General features: G+C 36.2%; 1 protein-coding gene across 2 annotated transcripts in view; it reads right to left on the bottom strand.

Moving 5' to 3' along the window:
• The window catches only part of scaper (S-phase cyclin A-associated protein in the ER), a 641,491-nt gene that overhangs the window by 100,679 nt on the left and 524,582 nt on the right, over nucleotides 1–16,230 (bottom strand). The gene's annotated exons all lie outside the window — the stretch shown is intronic.

Raw genomic sequence — 16,230 nt, 5'->3', positions numbered from 1 at the left:
GGAGACAGTGAAGGGCTGAATTAGCATCAATCTGCAAAAGTCAAAAAGGAAAAACAAGAAAGCAGGTTCAGCCTACAGCCATTTTCAGAGTGACACTAATCTATCACAATTATTTATTTTCCTTTTTTTGCATTTATGATAAAGCCAACGTGGTAAAGTAGAGAACAGTTGTATGGGAAGAATTTAAGAATGTACACTCCCTGATCATTTACTGTACACCTTAAAAAACTTGAAACAACATTGTACATTTAGCATCTCAAACCTGAATTAATAAAAAAAAAAATTTTCACCATTACCATAGCTGCACAATTATATGATCATTAAATTACTTTAATAACTGCAGGATATTAATACTGATATTCTTTCAAACTGTGTCCAGAAAAAGCACTTCTAATTTGTAAACTCTAATTTCTATTGAATAACATATTAGAAATTCAATATTTCTTGACAAGCAGAGACAGGCTTCCACATCATTCAGGCAAGGTACGGTGTTATTAAACTGCTTTATTAAAGGCAGACTGGCCTGTAACGTCTGCTACAATGTTCTGCAACTATTGCTTTGATGCTTTTTTTTTTAAATATCCATCTATTTATAAAACAATACTTAGATCTAAGCAATAGTTTGTTTTAAAGAAAACTAACCCTCACATCACCAATGGCTACTTTTGCACATTTGTAGTATTTGGCTTTGTAGTATTTAACCATAAATGTACACCCCTTACAACATGACTGTGGTAGGATCAAGATTCAGTCATTCACTTGTGTCAGCATATATGAAAAGCTTTAAAAGTTCCTGTAATGAATAACAAGCCCTCTTTGAATAAATCCCTCAAAACATAGGAAAATGGTCAATTGTTTGCTTGCAGGAGTGGTATTGTCATCACCAATACAAGATCTTTTGACACACAGCACTTCAACCAGAGTTGGAACTCACTTTCTCTTAATCCAAGTTATAAATCTTGAGGACATAAAAATACCTTCTCAGAATGGAGAAGAACTAATACCCAGTCTATGGCAAGTCCATATCACTCTTTCTTTGAGTTTTAGTCAATCTCTAATTTACAAAAAACAATTAATAACAAGTGGAAATTTAAGCCGCCTCAGTTGAGCAAAAAAAAACAAAACAAAAAACACACACATACACACATACATACATACATACATACATACATACATACATACATACATACATATACACACACACACACATACATACACACATACAACTACATACATATAATTGTAAATATACAATCACTTCAGGCAGTGTTTTGGTCAGGGTGACTTAGTTTTTTTAACTTTATGAAGCAACAACAAAAAAAGAAGTTAAGTGTGAACTTAAAGAACAGAATTACATGCACATCCATATACAAGCAGTCCCCGGGTTACATACGAGATAGGGACTGTAGGTTTGTTCTTAAGATGAATTTGTATTTAAGTCAGAACAGGTACATTATTTTAATCAATGGTATTGTTGACCGACTGTGACCAAGTGCTCTGCCAATGAATGATGGGAGTTTCACCTCTCTCTGACCTTTTTATTATTTCTACTTTATTTTCCATGGTGATGTTTTTTCTGTATTACAAGCACTTGCATCAGATTTGTATTTCAGAGACATTGTTGAAGGGTGAAGAAAAAAGGTTAAGATGAGCTCTTCTGCACAGCACTGTACACGCTATCACAGCAGAAAGGTACCCATCGTCAGCACGTCTGATGTACTGACAAGAGACAACTTCCTGCTATGTGCGTAACAGTACAAGCAGGCTTGCTATTGAGAATGAATGGGGGCTGCGAGGGGCAGTTCACCACCCGTCCACCACACAGTCATCTCCACTACAGTATGCTGCCTGCAGCATCAGCCCAACGAGAGCAAACAGGGTGTGGCCAAAGGTGGGTAGTGAATCGCCCACCACCACCCCCATTCAACAGGGAGCCACCATCCCAATTGTGCTCTACTAGATTGAGATCTCTTGACTGTGGAGACAATTGAGTGCAGTGAATTTATTATCATGTTCTAGAAAACAATTTGAAATGATTTGAGCTTTGTGACATGGCGCTTCATCCTGCTGGAAGCAGCTATCAGAAGATGGGTACAATGCGGTCATAAAGAAATGGACATAGTCAGCAATACATGGCACGAAGGATCCACGCTTCCAAGTTCTGGACTCCAAATTTTTACCCTACCATCCGAATCTTGCTGCTGAATTCAAGGCCCATCAGACTAGGAAACTTTTTTCCAATCTTCGATTGTCCAATTTTGGTGGGTTTGCATGAATTGTAGCCAAAGTTTCCTGTTATTAAGTGACTGGAGTGGCACCTGGAATGGTCTCCTGCTACTGTGGCCCATCTGCTTCAAGGTTCGACGTGTTGTGCATTCAGAGATACTTTTCTGCATACCTCTGTTGTAGCAAGTGATTATTTGAGTTACTGTCGCCTTTTTATCAGCTTGAATCAAATGGCAATTCTTCTCTAACCTATGGCATCAACAAGTCATTTTCATCCAGAGAACTGCCAGTCACTGGCTATTTTCCCTTTTATGGACCATTCTCTGTAAACTCTAAAGATGGTTGTGTGTGAAAATCTCAGTAGATCAGCAGTTTGTGAAATACCCAGACAAGCCTGTCTGGCACCAACCATGCCACATTGAAAGACACTTAAATCACATTTTCTCCTCATTCTGATGCTCAGTTTGAACTTCAGCAGGTAGTCTTGACAATGCCTACATGCCTTTATGCATTGAGTTGCTGCCATGTGATTGGCTGATTAGATATTTGTGTTAACAAGTAGATGAACAGATGTACCTAAAAATGTGGCTAGTGAGTGTACACATATACACACACACACACACACATACACATATACACTCACCTAAAGGATTATTAGGAACACCAATTTCTCATTAATGCAATTATCTAATCAACCAATCACATGGCAGTTGCTTCAATGCATTTAGGGGTGTGGTCCTGGTCAAGACAATCTCCTGAACTCCAAACTGAATGTCAGAATGGGAAAGAAAGGTGATTTAAGCAATTTTGAGCGTGGCATGGTTGTTGGTGCCAGACGGGCCGGTCTGAGTATTTCACAATCTACTCAGTTACTGGGATTTTCACGCACAACCATTTCTAGGGTTTACAAAGAATGGTGTGAAAAGGGAAAAACATCCAGTATGCTATCTGCATCTGCAAGATGCTATCCTATCAATATGGGCCAACATTTCTAAAGAATGCTTTCAGCACCTTGTTGAATCAATGCCACGTAGAATTAAGTCAGTTCTGAAGGCGAAAGGGGGTCAAACACCGTATTAGTATGGTGTTCCTAATAATCCTTTAGGTGAGTGTACAGTGGTGTGAAAAACTATTTGCCCCCTTCCTGATTTCTTATTCTTTTGCATGTTCGTCACACAAAATGTTTCTGATCATCAAACACATTTAACCAAATAGTCAAATATAACACAAGTAAACACAAAATGCAGTTTTTAAATGATGTTTTTTATTATTTAGGGAGAAAAAAAAATCCAAACCTACATGGCCCTGTGTGAAAAGTAATTGCCCCTGAACCTAATAACTGGTTGGGCCACCCTTAGCAGCAATAACTGCAATCAAGCGCTTATGCGATAACTTGCAATGAGTCTTTACAGCGCTCTGGAGGAATTTTGGCCCACTCATCTTTGCAGAATTGTTGTAATTCAGCTTTATTTGAGGGTTTTCTAGCATGAACCGCCTTTTTAAGGTCATGCCATAGCATCTCAATTGGATTCAGGTCAGGACTTTGACTAGGCCACTCCAAAGTCTGCATTTTGTTTTTCTTCAGCCATTCAGAGGTGGATTTGCTGGTGTGTTTTGGGTCATTGTCCTGTTGCAGCACCCAAGATCGTTTCAGCTTGAGTTGACGAACAGATGGCGGACATTCTCCTTTAGGATTTTTGGTAGACAGTAGAATTCATGGTTCCATCTATCACAGCAAGCCTTCCAGGTCCTGAAGCAGCAAAACAACCCCAGACCATCACACTACCACCACCATATTTTACTGTTGGTATGATGTTCTTTTTCTGAAATGCTGTGTTCCTTTCATGCCAGATGTAACGGGCCATTTGCCTTCCAAAAAGTTCAACTTTTGTCTCATCAGTCCACAAGGTATTTTCCCAAAAGTTTTGGCAATCATTGAGATGTTTCTTAGCAAAATTGAGACGAGCCCTAATGTTCTTTTGCTTAACAGTGGTTTGGAAATCTGCCATGCAGGCCGTTTTTGCCCAGTCTCTTTCTTATGGTGGAGTTGTGAACACTGACCTTAATTGAGGCAAGTGAGGCCTGCAGTTCTTTAGATGTTGTCCTTGGGTCTTTTGTGACCTCTCGGATGAGTCGTCTCTACGCTCTTGGGGTAATTTTGGTCGGCCGGCCACTCCTGGGAAGGTTCACCACTGTTCCATGTTTTTGCCATTTGTGTATAATGGCTCTCACTGTGGTTCGCTGGAGTCCCAAAGCTTTAGAAATCGCTTTATAACCTTTACCAGACTGACAGATCTCAATTTCTTCTGTTCTCATTTGTTCCTGAATTTCTTTGGATCTTGGCATGATGTCTAGCTTTTGAGGTGCTTTTGGTCTACTTCTCTGTGTCAGGCAGCTCCTATTTAAGTGATTTCTTGATTGAAACAGGTGTGGCAGTAATCAGGCCTGGGGTGGCTACGGAAATTGAACTCAGGTGTGATACACCACAGTTAGGTTATTTTTTTAACAAGGGGCAATTACTTTTCACACAGGGCCATGTAGGTTTGGATTTTTTCTCCATAAATAATAAAAACCATCATTTAAAAACCGCATTTTGTGTTTACTTGTGTTATATTTGACTAATGGTTAAATGTGTTTGATGATCAGAAACATTTTGTGTGACAAACATGCAAAAGAATAAGAAATCAGGAAGGGGGCAAATAGTTTTTCACACCACTGTATGTATATACACATAGACATACTTCGCTTCGCTTGCCCACCCCCGTGTTTGGTTTACTGGATAAACAATTTAAAGAGATTGTTATTTTCATGGGAATTGTTACATATGCATTATTTTTGTAAAAGCAACACTTGTCCTTTATTTCCGGCCCCGTGTATGGTTACATCTCTTTTTTGCCAGGCGTATAATACTGCTCGCGTTGTGATGATTGGGGGGATGGCTGAACGCACGCTAAGGATATCCCGATAGATCATCTGCTGTCTTTTTGCTTCTTGCGAGCTGCCTGTTCTGCTTGTCGCATGTCGTTGTTTTAAGAGCTGGGAGCACATGATGCTTGTCTGCCAAAACCAATCCAACAACTGCTAGGTTAGATGTCTGTGGATTTGTTTTAAATTATGGCTCCCTGCCTTGTCTCGCATGACGTTGTAAAAACAATAATTGTCCTTTATTTCTGGCCCCGGGCGTAGTTAAATCTCTTTCTTGCAGCACGTATAAAGCTGCTCGCATTGTGGGGGTTTGTTTGGGGTGGTAGCTGCTGTCACGCTGCCCTTCGATCATTTTAAAGCCTATACAGCCGCTGTCCTTTTTGCCACTTCGTGTCTTTGCTGCACGCGTTGTGATCGCCTCTCCGTGATCAAAAATATACACCTGACCGAACTGTGTTTTCTTTGAAATTAAACTTGTCGTTGCTTTAACTGTTACAGGACCACAGATTCTCATAGCATATGGTCCATTATTGTGTAAATCTATGATTAGTGCATTAAATGCTGCGAATGCGAAAAGACTTTGTTTTCTGCTCTTTGCCTTTTATTTCTGACCTCGCTTTCTCCTGCTATTTTTTCAATTACACCTGGTCTTGATGATTAATTTCCTTTTGTTTGTGCTAATGCGATCTTTAAGTCGTCGACGTTTCATTTATAACGTATTGTCCTTTATATGCTTTATATGCACCGAGAACCCTGTATTTGTGTGTGCTGTGTGCCTTTAGACTACTGATTTTTTTGCTGGCCGTGCTCTGATATTGCTTGTAAGTAGGGCGTGTCTTGCAAGAATCTCATGGTCTATATCTTTTATTTGTCTTCCGTGATCTTAACGTGAAGATCACGTATCGTCTCTCCTAGTCATTCCCTCCCACAGGATTTTTTATATATATTTATATAAATACTTATATAAATAATGTATATTTATATATTGTGGTGTATAGCCGGCCATTTATCCCGGCCAATAACCCCAAGCCGCCAGGTGGAGCCCTCCTTGCAGTATGGAGGTCTCCCGAAGACCAGCAGGGCATCATGGACATTGTAGTTTTTATACGTAGCCCTGCTGGATACTGTGGGGGCCACTAGGAGACGCTGCAGGGAGGAACAATGGATATTTTCCCTACGCCCCGGAAGCACACATGGACAAGGGGAATGACGTGCTTCCGGGGTGAAGAAAAGAACATTTTACCTGACCCAGAAGTGATACAGGATCACATGGACTGGGGATTGGGAACACTTCCGGGTCAGGATATATAAAAGGACTGTGGGAGCTCCCAGACGGAGAGCTGAGCTGGGTGGAAGGAGGGCAACAGAGTGGAGGATTGTGTTATTGTATTATTATTGTTGATTTGTATGAGTATAGTGGAGGAGAGGGTGCTTTGTGCACTGTGGAAGATTAATAAATTCGATTTTTGGACCTTTACCTGGTGTCTGGAGTTGTGGACAGGGGTTCAAGGGAGCGATAGCGCCCCCTATCTGTCACAATATATACACACCCTCATACTAAGCATACGTAGACAACAAACTATTAAATGACTAGGCAAATAACAAACATCCAGCATAACAGGAAGTACAAGAAGGGTTACACAGAAGAAACAGAAATAAAGCATAACTATAAAGAAGGGTATATATTGTAATAGTGACAGACAAACAGTATAGGTTACACAGAAAATAAATACAGTAATATGAAAAGCTACAAGACCCAATTCATGTAACATACAGTGCAACAGTACCAGAAGATTGGTAATAGTTATTGACCAATTAAATCTAAGCAACCAAGTTTGTAGAGTACATTGTATTCTTTACACTGTACTAATGGGGGTCAAGCCTTTCTTTGTAAAAGCACTACACACACCAGGATGTTTTGTCAAGACCAAGGTGGAAGTGCTAAAAAGGGAGTTTGTTAACAAAGCAATTTGACTCTGTATACATTTTTGTAAAATCACTTGGATATTATCATATATTTTTGACCATCACTATAGACACTTACACTACAGGAAATCACATAAAATGTAAATAATCTATAATTACAATTTCATTATCTTATAATGTACCAGGCTATAATGGTGAATTTGCAAACAACATTTTGCAATCCATATAATCAAGAATCGAAACAATTACACCGATTGAAACAAAACGTTGGCTACCAAATGTTTTACAGACTTTGTACTATTATAAAGATCTTTTTATCTCAAAATGCCTCACGATTAAAGACGGAGGTGAAGACTTACTGGTGTGTATGAATACAAATAAGGAGACTGCACACAGATGTAATGTATTCAATTATCACAAAAAAAAAAACAAACCAGTATGGAATGGTCTATATAGTACTCAACAGAAGATTTTACAAAATAATACAATTGATTGTACTGCATAATAATATAACATCAAGTATATTAATTTATATTTATTATGTACAAAAATAAATGTTGAGTAAAATGAACAGGAAATTGAATGAAGTGAACTACTTCAATAACATTTAGTTTGAAACTATGCACATTTGGTCAAATGAAATACACACAAGCTGCACAGACAGACAGAGAGACTGGTACAGCAAGTTGACCTTTAGATGTCTGTTGTGAAGTGTGTGTGGGTATTTATCTGTTCATTTCATTCTCTTCATCATCCTGCATGTACTGTAGTAGGGCAAACAAGCTGCCAGCCATTTTTACTTCTAAATATGAATGTGAAAGTTTATGTGAATATGTGCGAACGTATGTGCCGCTGTGTCTACATACATGTATATTTAAATAAATAATGAATCTCAAACACTTCTTGTGCAAACATTTAGCTCAATGGAGCAGACTTGAAAAATCCTACTTAAATTAAAGAATGTTCATGGCAGTTATTGTTGGACATCGGACAAACCATTTTTTTAAGTACTAAAAGGACCAAAAGCAAAGGGCCAGGAACCTGCATAACAAGACAAACATGATGCAACCTGTTTGAATAAATAGATACATTTTTTGGAAGCTATTGATGTACATAGGTTTCTACAGACACACTTACAGAGAAACACATACAGACACCATTCAAATCCAACTTTTGTTGACATTTTGATCATTATAGAACCAGAATCTAAACTTAACTCAATAGGGAATTTTTGATCCCATCACCAAATTTCCATTTACATGAAAGTACAATATAAATGGTATAATTAGAAAACACAGTTTGGTATCATTTTTTCTAAAAAACATTTTGTTACACTGCAAGTAAAAGGTGGCAATTTAAAAAGTCAAATCAATAAGGCATGTTGAATATCAACAGGTCTTTCAATTCAGTTATATTATAAGGATTAGAGGGATTACTCCTAACTTACAACTAAAGTGCACGTGCAAATAACTTTATGAACCACAAACCAGTAGGACATAAAGACAGTGAAACAACGTGGCTTTTAACAGTTGTTCAACAGGCTTGTGTTGAAAGATGAGCAAAATTAAATATATAAACACACACAGGAAAAAAATACAGACAGATTAAATTAATACAAATGTAGTCTAATTCTAATAAAGAGATTATGATGTACAAAAGAATTTGTTTTGTCCATTAACTGAAACAAAATACCTGGTGGGAAATTTTTATAAAGTCTTATGTTCGTGTATATTTCAAAATAGCAGGTAAACAGTAAGAATACCGCTGTCCTCACAATAAAGCACTTTCAACAAATGAAAAGATACAAAAACAAAATTATATGAGTGTGTGAGAAATTGTACTCTGGTTATGCAAATGTAATTATTGCACAGCTCCAATTCATTGAAGAAAAATGCACTAGGGATAAGTAGTGGCTGTTCCACTGCAATTGGTTGGATAATAACAGGAAACTTTAAAACACACCTAGACAAATACTTTAAATTTATTTAATCTATGGGACAGAAAAAATGTTAATATCATACTGCATTACAACTGAGTCTAGACTATTAAAATACCAAGAGTCAGAACAAACCAATGAATCTCAGTTTGCCCTGATTAAACAAGGAACAAACTATTGTTTTTGCTATTGTTCTGCAAGATAAAAATAATATGCATAATCATAACAAAGATAGAAAAATGTGCTTTAATTATTTTATTGTGACAGTTTGAGACACAAATGTAACTCATACACAAAAACAGAAACACTGAACCTTACATTTGATGAGAAAATAACATGTTCTCCTCCACCTGGCATCCAAAAAAATGCAGTAAATTTTAAATAATCCTGTCGTGCCAACACGACAACCCTCCAGCTTTTTTCACATATCAACACCTAATTTTCTGACAGTACAAATGCTTTTACAGTACAGATAAATGATAACATTATGATGTAAGCTTTATTATTTCTGATCACAATGCAAACAAACATGCTGTCCAGGTTTTTGCACTCCTTTTTCTTTCACTCAGACTTTATAAATACAGTATGAAAAGTAGTTAATTCTGAGCATTAATAAAATATATTTCAAATTATTATTTACCAGCATTTTAACGTATTTGCTTTCTGAATATGGCAAAAAAAACTTTCAGATTTGGGGTTCTCTCACTTCAATCAACTGAGATTTCCATGCGTCTCAAGCGGAGTTTTAGAAGCCTTAGTAAACATCCTGAGAGACACATGAAGAGCAATGTTAGAAATGGTAAAGCTTTGCCAGGGCTTCATTTTGTTCCAGTAATTAATAAACATAACTATTATAAGGGTACAAAGAGAAATATGAAGAGTACTCTATTACTCACGCTAATAGTACGTTTGTATGAGTTCAAAATATACCAGTTTTTGTTTCAATTAGTTTATTGGTACAATCATAGCTCTTTTATAAAAAATGCCAAATAAAAATAAAACTACTCAACATAAAATCTAAAAAACTGCACTACATTCTTTCATAAAACTGTGTGTATTGACCAGTAATTATATACAAAGCAACAAGCATTCTTAATTGAAAAAGGGGCTATTTTTCTATATGAAAAACATACTATTGAAGGAGGCACCTTTTTTGCAATTAAATAATTTCTCAATTTTCCCATAACTAAATATATATTCACTTGAAATGTGGTCAATGATGTATATTCTAATCCAAATGTGTTGTAATATTTAAACAACATAAATTAAGACATAAAATATTTTAGAACAACCTTATTTTTTTTCCCCCAAAGTCACAGGAAAATAACAATAGCCACAAAGTTAAAGTAGTCTAACTCTAAGATGCTACACTATACTGTTGTACCCAAAACAGCAAAGCTGCTATCCGATACTATATTTTGAAGAGAACCCTTTCTGCATGACTTCTTATTATAATATTGCTAATTTGTCTGTTTGTGACAGGTCTGAAGAGCATTTTCTCTCTACCCACTCAGTAACAAATCATACTTAATTGCAGTATTACCCTGTTTTTAACTGCACAGCTCTGTGCTGGGCCTCTTCAAAGTGCCCAAGGACCTGAGCCTCTGTCTCCATCTCAGGTATGTGTGCCCTAAAGGTTTGCCTGTTCTTAGCCCACCTAGTGTCATATGTCCAGAATAGTACAAAGCCATCAATCAGGAGACCTCCCACAATGACACCCCTATTCACCATTTTAACTCTTCTCATCATCCCGCTAAGGAGGCAATCTCAAATGTTGGTAATTACATTTTTTTTCTAAGTAGGTTACAAGTCATTTGAACTAAAGCCCTCATTTTGACTTTATCCTTTACTATTCTCCCACTAAGGCAAAAAAGACAAAAGCAGAATCTGTTTAAACCTACAGCTTAAAGACAACCATGCCTCTGAAGGATAGCCTACTATTTTATGGCACGTTTATGAACATGGTACTGTAAGGTACTGTAATTAATGGTCTGTAAAATACTACGTTTAGAAATAGAAAAATAAAATTCAGTAATTATGCTTTTAATATGAAGTTTTGATGCTCTGTGTGTTCTCATTCTTTACAACACGTCAAGTGACCTTATTAAAACTTTTAAAACATCCAAGTTTACTGAACATTTTTCTTGCTTTGACATTTTTATCACAGCCATACTGCGGCGAATTAGAATTTCAGAATAAGCTTCTGATTCAACAACATCTGCATTCTCTGAATGGTTTTATGATATACAATGCATTCAGAAAGTATTCAGACTCCTTTACATCAATCTACACTCAAAAACCCATAACGGCAAAGTGAAAACATTTTCAGAAAGGTTTGCAACTTTATTAAAAGTCAAAAACTGAAATCTCTCATTCATATATGTATGCACATGTTTAATTTAGTATTTTGTAGAAGCTCCTTTAACAGCAGTTACTGCTTTGTGCTTTCTTGGGTAAGTCCCTACAAGCTTTCTACACTTGGATCTGGGCAGTTTACCCCATTCATCCCAGCAGATTCTCTCAAGCTCCATTATACTGGATGAGAAGCATCTGTAAACTTCCACAGTTAGGTCACTTCACAGATGTTCTATGGGGTTTAAATATGGGGTGTGGCTGGGTCACTTAAAGGCAGTCAGAGATTTGACCTGAAGCCACTCAAGCATGAACTGTCACACCCTATGAAGTTGTGTGCACTCTGGAGCAGGTTTTCTTCAAGGACCTTTCTATATTTGACTGCATTCATTCTTGACTCAATTCTGATAAGTTTCCCTGGCCCTACCACTGAGATGCACGCTCCCCATGACATGATGCTCCCACCACCACGTTTTACTGTATTAGGCAGGTATTCACCATACAAAGATTCATTGGTTTGTTTCCAAAGAGCTCAGTTTTTGTCTCATTTGACCAGAAAATAATTTCTTTATGCTCACAGAGTCCTTTAAACAGTCATATGCCTTCTAGTCAAAAGGGCTTTCTGTCTAGCCATTTTACCATAAATGCCTGTTAGAAGGAGTGCTGCTAAGATGATCATTCTTACAATAGGTTCTCCCCTCTCGCACTCTGTTAGAGTGACCACTGGGTGTTTGGTCACCTAGCTGACTAAGATCCTTCATGCCCAGTTATTCAGTTTGGCCAGATGGCCAACTCTAGGAAGAGTCCTGGGGTCTAATGTACAAACGGTGCACACAAAAAAAAATATACAAAGCTTACCTGATACTTTAAAGATGTATAAAAACTAAACGGTGTAAAGCCACACACATTTTCATGGCAGCCTCAGTCCAGGCTTATGCATGTTTCTGCTCGGTTTTGAAAATGGGCAGCACCCAGTATCAAAGCAGTGCTACTGTTCTTTTTCCATATGTGCATCCAAGACACAGGGTTTATCAAATACACCAAAATTAATAGCATATAGTTTACAAATTTAATTCACTTAGCTGAAGTGATTCTGTAACAACGATTGATTGAAGTGAAAATTTCGACTTTAACTCGATACAGACCTTTTATTTTTTTCAAACAGTGGGCTGCGACTCATCTTTTCATGTCGATTTTGATATGTGAGAACTTATTTTATTTTGAGCACTGTGTGACTTTCTGAACTTGATCTTTTGAGTGCCTTAGCCATGCTGTAACACTCCATCAATTTCCTTTTGTTGCTCATACCACTGCCTAAGCCACCAAATAGTATGTTTTTCTTTGCCTCCACTTCACAGAGCGGGACCCCCATTTCACATTCGTTGAAATTCTTTTTTGAATTCAATGCATGGTGTTATACATGAGGTCCAAGGTGATTGCAAACGTCTTCTGTTTAACAATAATTGAGGCAACTGTAATCCTGGGAACACTCAAAGCTTTAGAAAAAGTTTTCTCTTTTTGCCCAAATCAACTCATCAACACAGTTTGATCACGGAGGTCTATAGCGAGTTCCTTGGACTTTATGGGTTATTTTTTGATGTGACAAATGGTGTGAATTATGGAAACTTCTATACACTGGTGTGTGCTTTTACAAACTATGTCCAATCAATTCAGTTTACCATAGGTGGACTCCAGTCAGGTTCTAAGACAAATCTCATGGTAGAATTAAAGCAAACAGGATAAACTTGAACACAATTTGGAGAGTCACAGCAAAGGGTCTGAATAACTTATAGAGATAAGACATTTCAATTGTTGATTTTTATACATTTGTAAACCTTTCTGAAAACAACTTTTTACTTTGTCATTATCGATTACTGAGTGTTGATTGATGGTCAAAAATGACAAATTAATCTATTTAAAAGTAAATCAATAAACAGTAAAGTGGGCAAGAAGGTGTCTGAATACTATCTAAATCCACTGTACTGTGAACAATGGAGCATGTATGCAATCCTTGTTAAAACGGTTATGGACAATTTTTACAGATAAGGCTTGTCTAATATTTTGGAAGTTGAGCAGGATGTTTAGTCTATTCAGCATGAGCAAACAATTACCACTAAATGTTTTGTCAACCATCTGCTGCACACTAATACATGTAGTAAATAATTCAAGGTTCACAATATTATTGTTTTGTTGTCATGTTAATAAGCTCCATTCTTTCCAATAGATCACAAGGAATTGGTTGCCACACAAATGTTAACAAAATAAAACAAAAGGTGCTTTTGCTTTCACATCATTTCAAAATTCTACTCTCTGAAAACCATTACACACACTAATGTATACGTAAACTGTTAATAATAAGTCTTAAGATGGCTCATCATAGGGAAAGCACCAGTACCCTGTAAAAGACACTGAATGTGATTGTGCCTCATGCAAGTGATAAGTATTAATGGTCCGAGTACATACCTGACTATACTCTAATAGCTTATTACAACAGAAATACATTTATTTTACACCTAAACATAGCCTGAAGAGGAATGTTACATTGGCAGACTGAAATCATAACGTGTTATAGAAAGTACAGTATCCAATAGTGCTGGAGATGACATGCAGTGACCTTCATTTACATCAATGATGCTAAAATAAACAAGAGACTACAAGCCAAAGCAGGTCTTCATCTCTAAAACTAATAAATAATTTATCTATTGAAATTAAGATACAGAAAAAAGTATAATTAAAATGGGTGATTACACTGAAATCACAAATGGCATGGGTTTGCTATTTCAAAATCAAATAATTATAAACTATTTGCCTGTGTAAGAAATCAATATAAAACAAAAAGAGACTGTTCTTTTTGTAATTTAACATTTTTTACCTATAGACCTATAAATGTGTCTGGCAGAATAAATTATTTGGGAAAATTATGTACGCTAATAGGTAAAGTAAAAATCAATATACTGAGAAATGTCAGCAGATACAGTATAATGTTAGTGAGTTAATTTTTTCCATTTACTAACAAAAGAAAAAAGTAATCTTTTAGCTGGGTCTTACTGATGAATGTATATTCATTATGCAAAGAAAATGCATTTAAAGGAGTGGAAAAAACAGAACTACAGAATAAATGAACAATTTCTGCCCTAGAGCTACTTAGATGAATAAAAACACGACGGACACAAATGTTTTTACATCACTAGGGGGGAAAACACTGCAGGAATTAAACAATCTTTTAGGAGAGGCCATGTAGCCAGTCACAACATGTTGTCATCTACTGTTTTCAGGCACATCTAATTACAATGCACTATCATACATTAACAAATCTAGAAATTAAATCACATAAAAGCAAGCACTTAAGTTTAACATGTCAGGCATGAGTATCTGCATCCTTCTTTAGCCTCTCAGGCAAGTAATGCACTGAAATCTACATAATGGATGTTATATTATTAACGTTTAGTCAATGTATGTGAAAACTCAGTGGCAGAATAAGTGAGAACTTGGCAACAGAGAGTTGTAGAAATCTTACAGATTTTCCAGATCAACTTAGAATCTCTATACTTTAGGTATTATGTAGGTCTGATTTTAGCAATCAGAGCGAGAAATGTGAAAAACTAAATTAGGGATACAGTCTTTGTGAATCAAGCCAGAATAGATCATATGCACAGGGCCTTTTAAGTAGGTTTACGGGTTTACACCTTATCTCTGAGATACGGAGGTTGAACAATATGTGAAGTCGGTTGTAAATAACATGAGAAAACACTCTTGACATATACACTAAGTGATGTTATGGATATTGTGATATAGTTTACCCTTGAGGATACTATGGCATTTGGTACCCTGGCTAAATTACTACTGCAGTTTGATCAAAATATGCATAAAACAGAGAAACCCTTAAAATAAAACAATGAAAATATTATATATATATATATATAAATAAAACACAGGATGAACCTATTGTACAAGAGAAAATGTACTCATAAAAACTCATTAAGAAAAACACAATCAGTAAAGCAAATATGATAAGCATTTGTACTTTTCATCCCATTCATTCCCAACTCCTGTTCCCAGCCAAAATGCACAGCTAAAACTGCCATAATATTACGGCATGAAAACTGACAAGCAGGAAAAGCCTATACAAGGTAATCTGTCAGGGTCCTATATCTAAATGAAGCACTATGCTTGCTATTATAAAACAAAGATAAAAATCAGTTTGAGCTTTATTTAAATTGTAAGCATATACAATCAATATGATTTAAATCAATATCATTTTTGCAGTTCATATTACAAGCATGCATTGCATAGGTAAATTTATATTCACAGATAAATATTGAAAATGCAAGTGAAATAACCTCAATGCATCTCTATCCAACTTACACAAGTCAAAAAGGCAGACTGAGGTGCCCTCCCTTAAAAATGAAATTTAATATCATACAGAACAGCAAAGACAATATTTAAAAAAAAATCAAACTTAAGACAATCACACCCAAAAATACTGAGAGAGACGGTCTTAAATTGATACTGTGGTTATTTTGACCAAAAAACATGATATTTAATACAGTATATCTTGATATGTTCTCAAAACACCTTAAAGACTAAAGACTAAAGATAAACACCATATAGATATGTATATACATGTTTAATATACAGAGTTTAAAACCTAGTATATTTCATCACATTCAATAATATGAAATACTAGACATTAAGCCCGTTATAATAACGGGCGCTAGAATAGTTGTGCATAAACATTAGTAGGAACAGTCCATATTAAATTGCAAGGAATCTTGTATGTGGCTGTAATATGCGTCACTGTATTGTGTGCCTTTAATTTTCTCTCTCAGTAATACTGGTTTGTATTTCCGTAAAATGCCTGTAAT

This window comes from Polypterus senegalus, chromosome 12 (genome assembly GCF_016835505.1).
Source record: "Polypterus senegalus isolate Bchr_013 chromosome 12, ASM1683550v1, whole genome shotgun sequence".
NCBI lineage: Eukaryota > Metazoa > Chordata > Cladistia > Polypteriformes > Polypteridae > Polypterus > Polypterus senegalus.
This window is presented reverse-complemented; position numbering and strand designations above follow the sequence as displayed.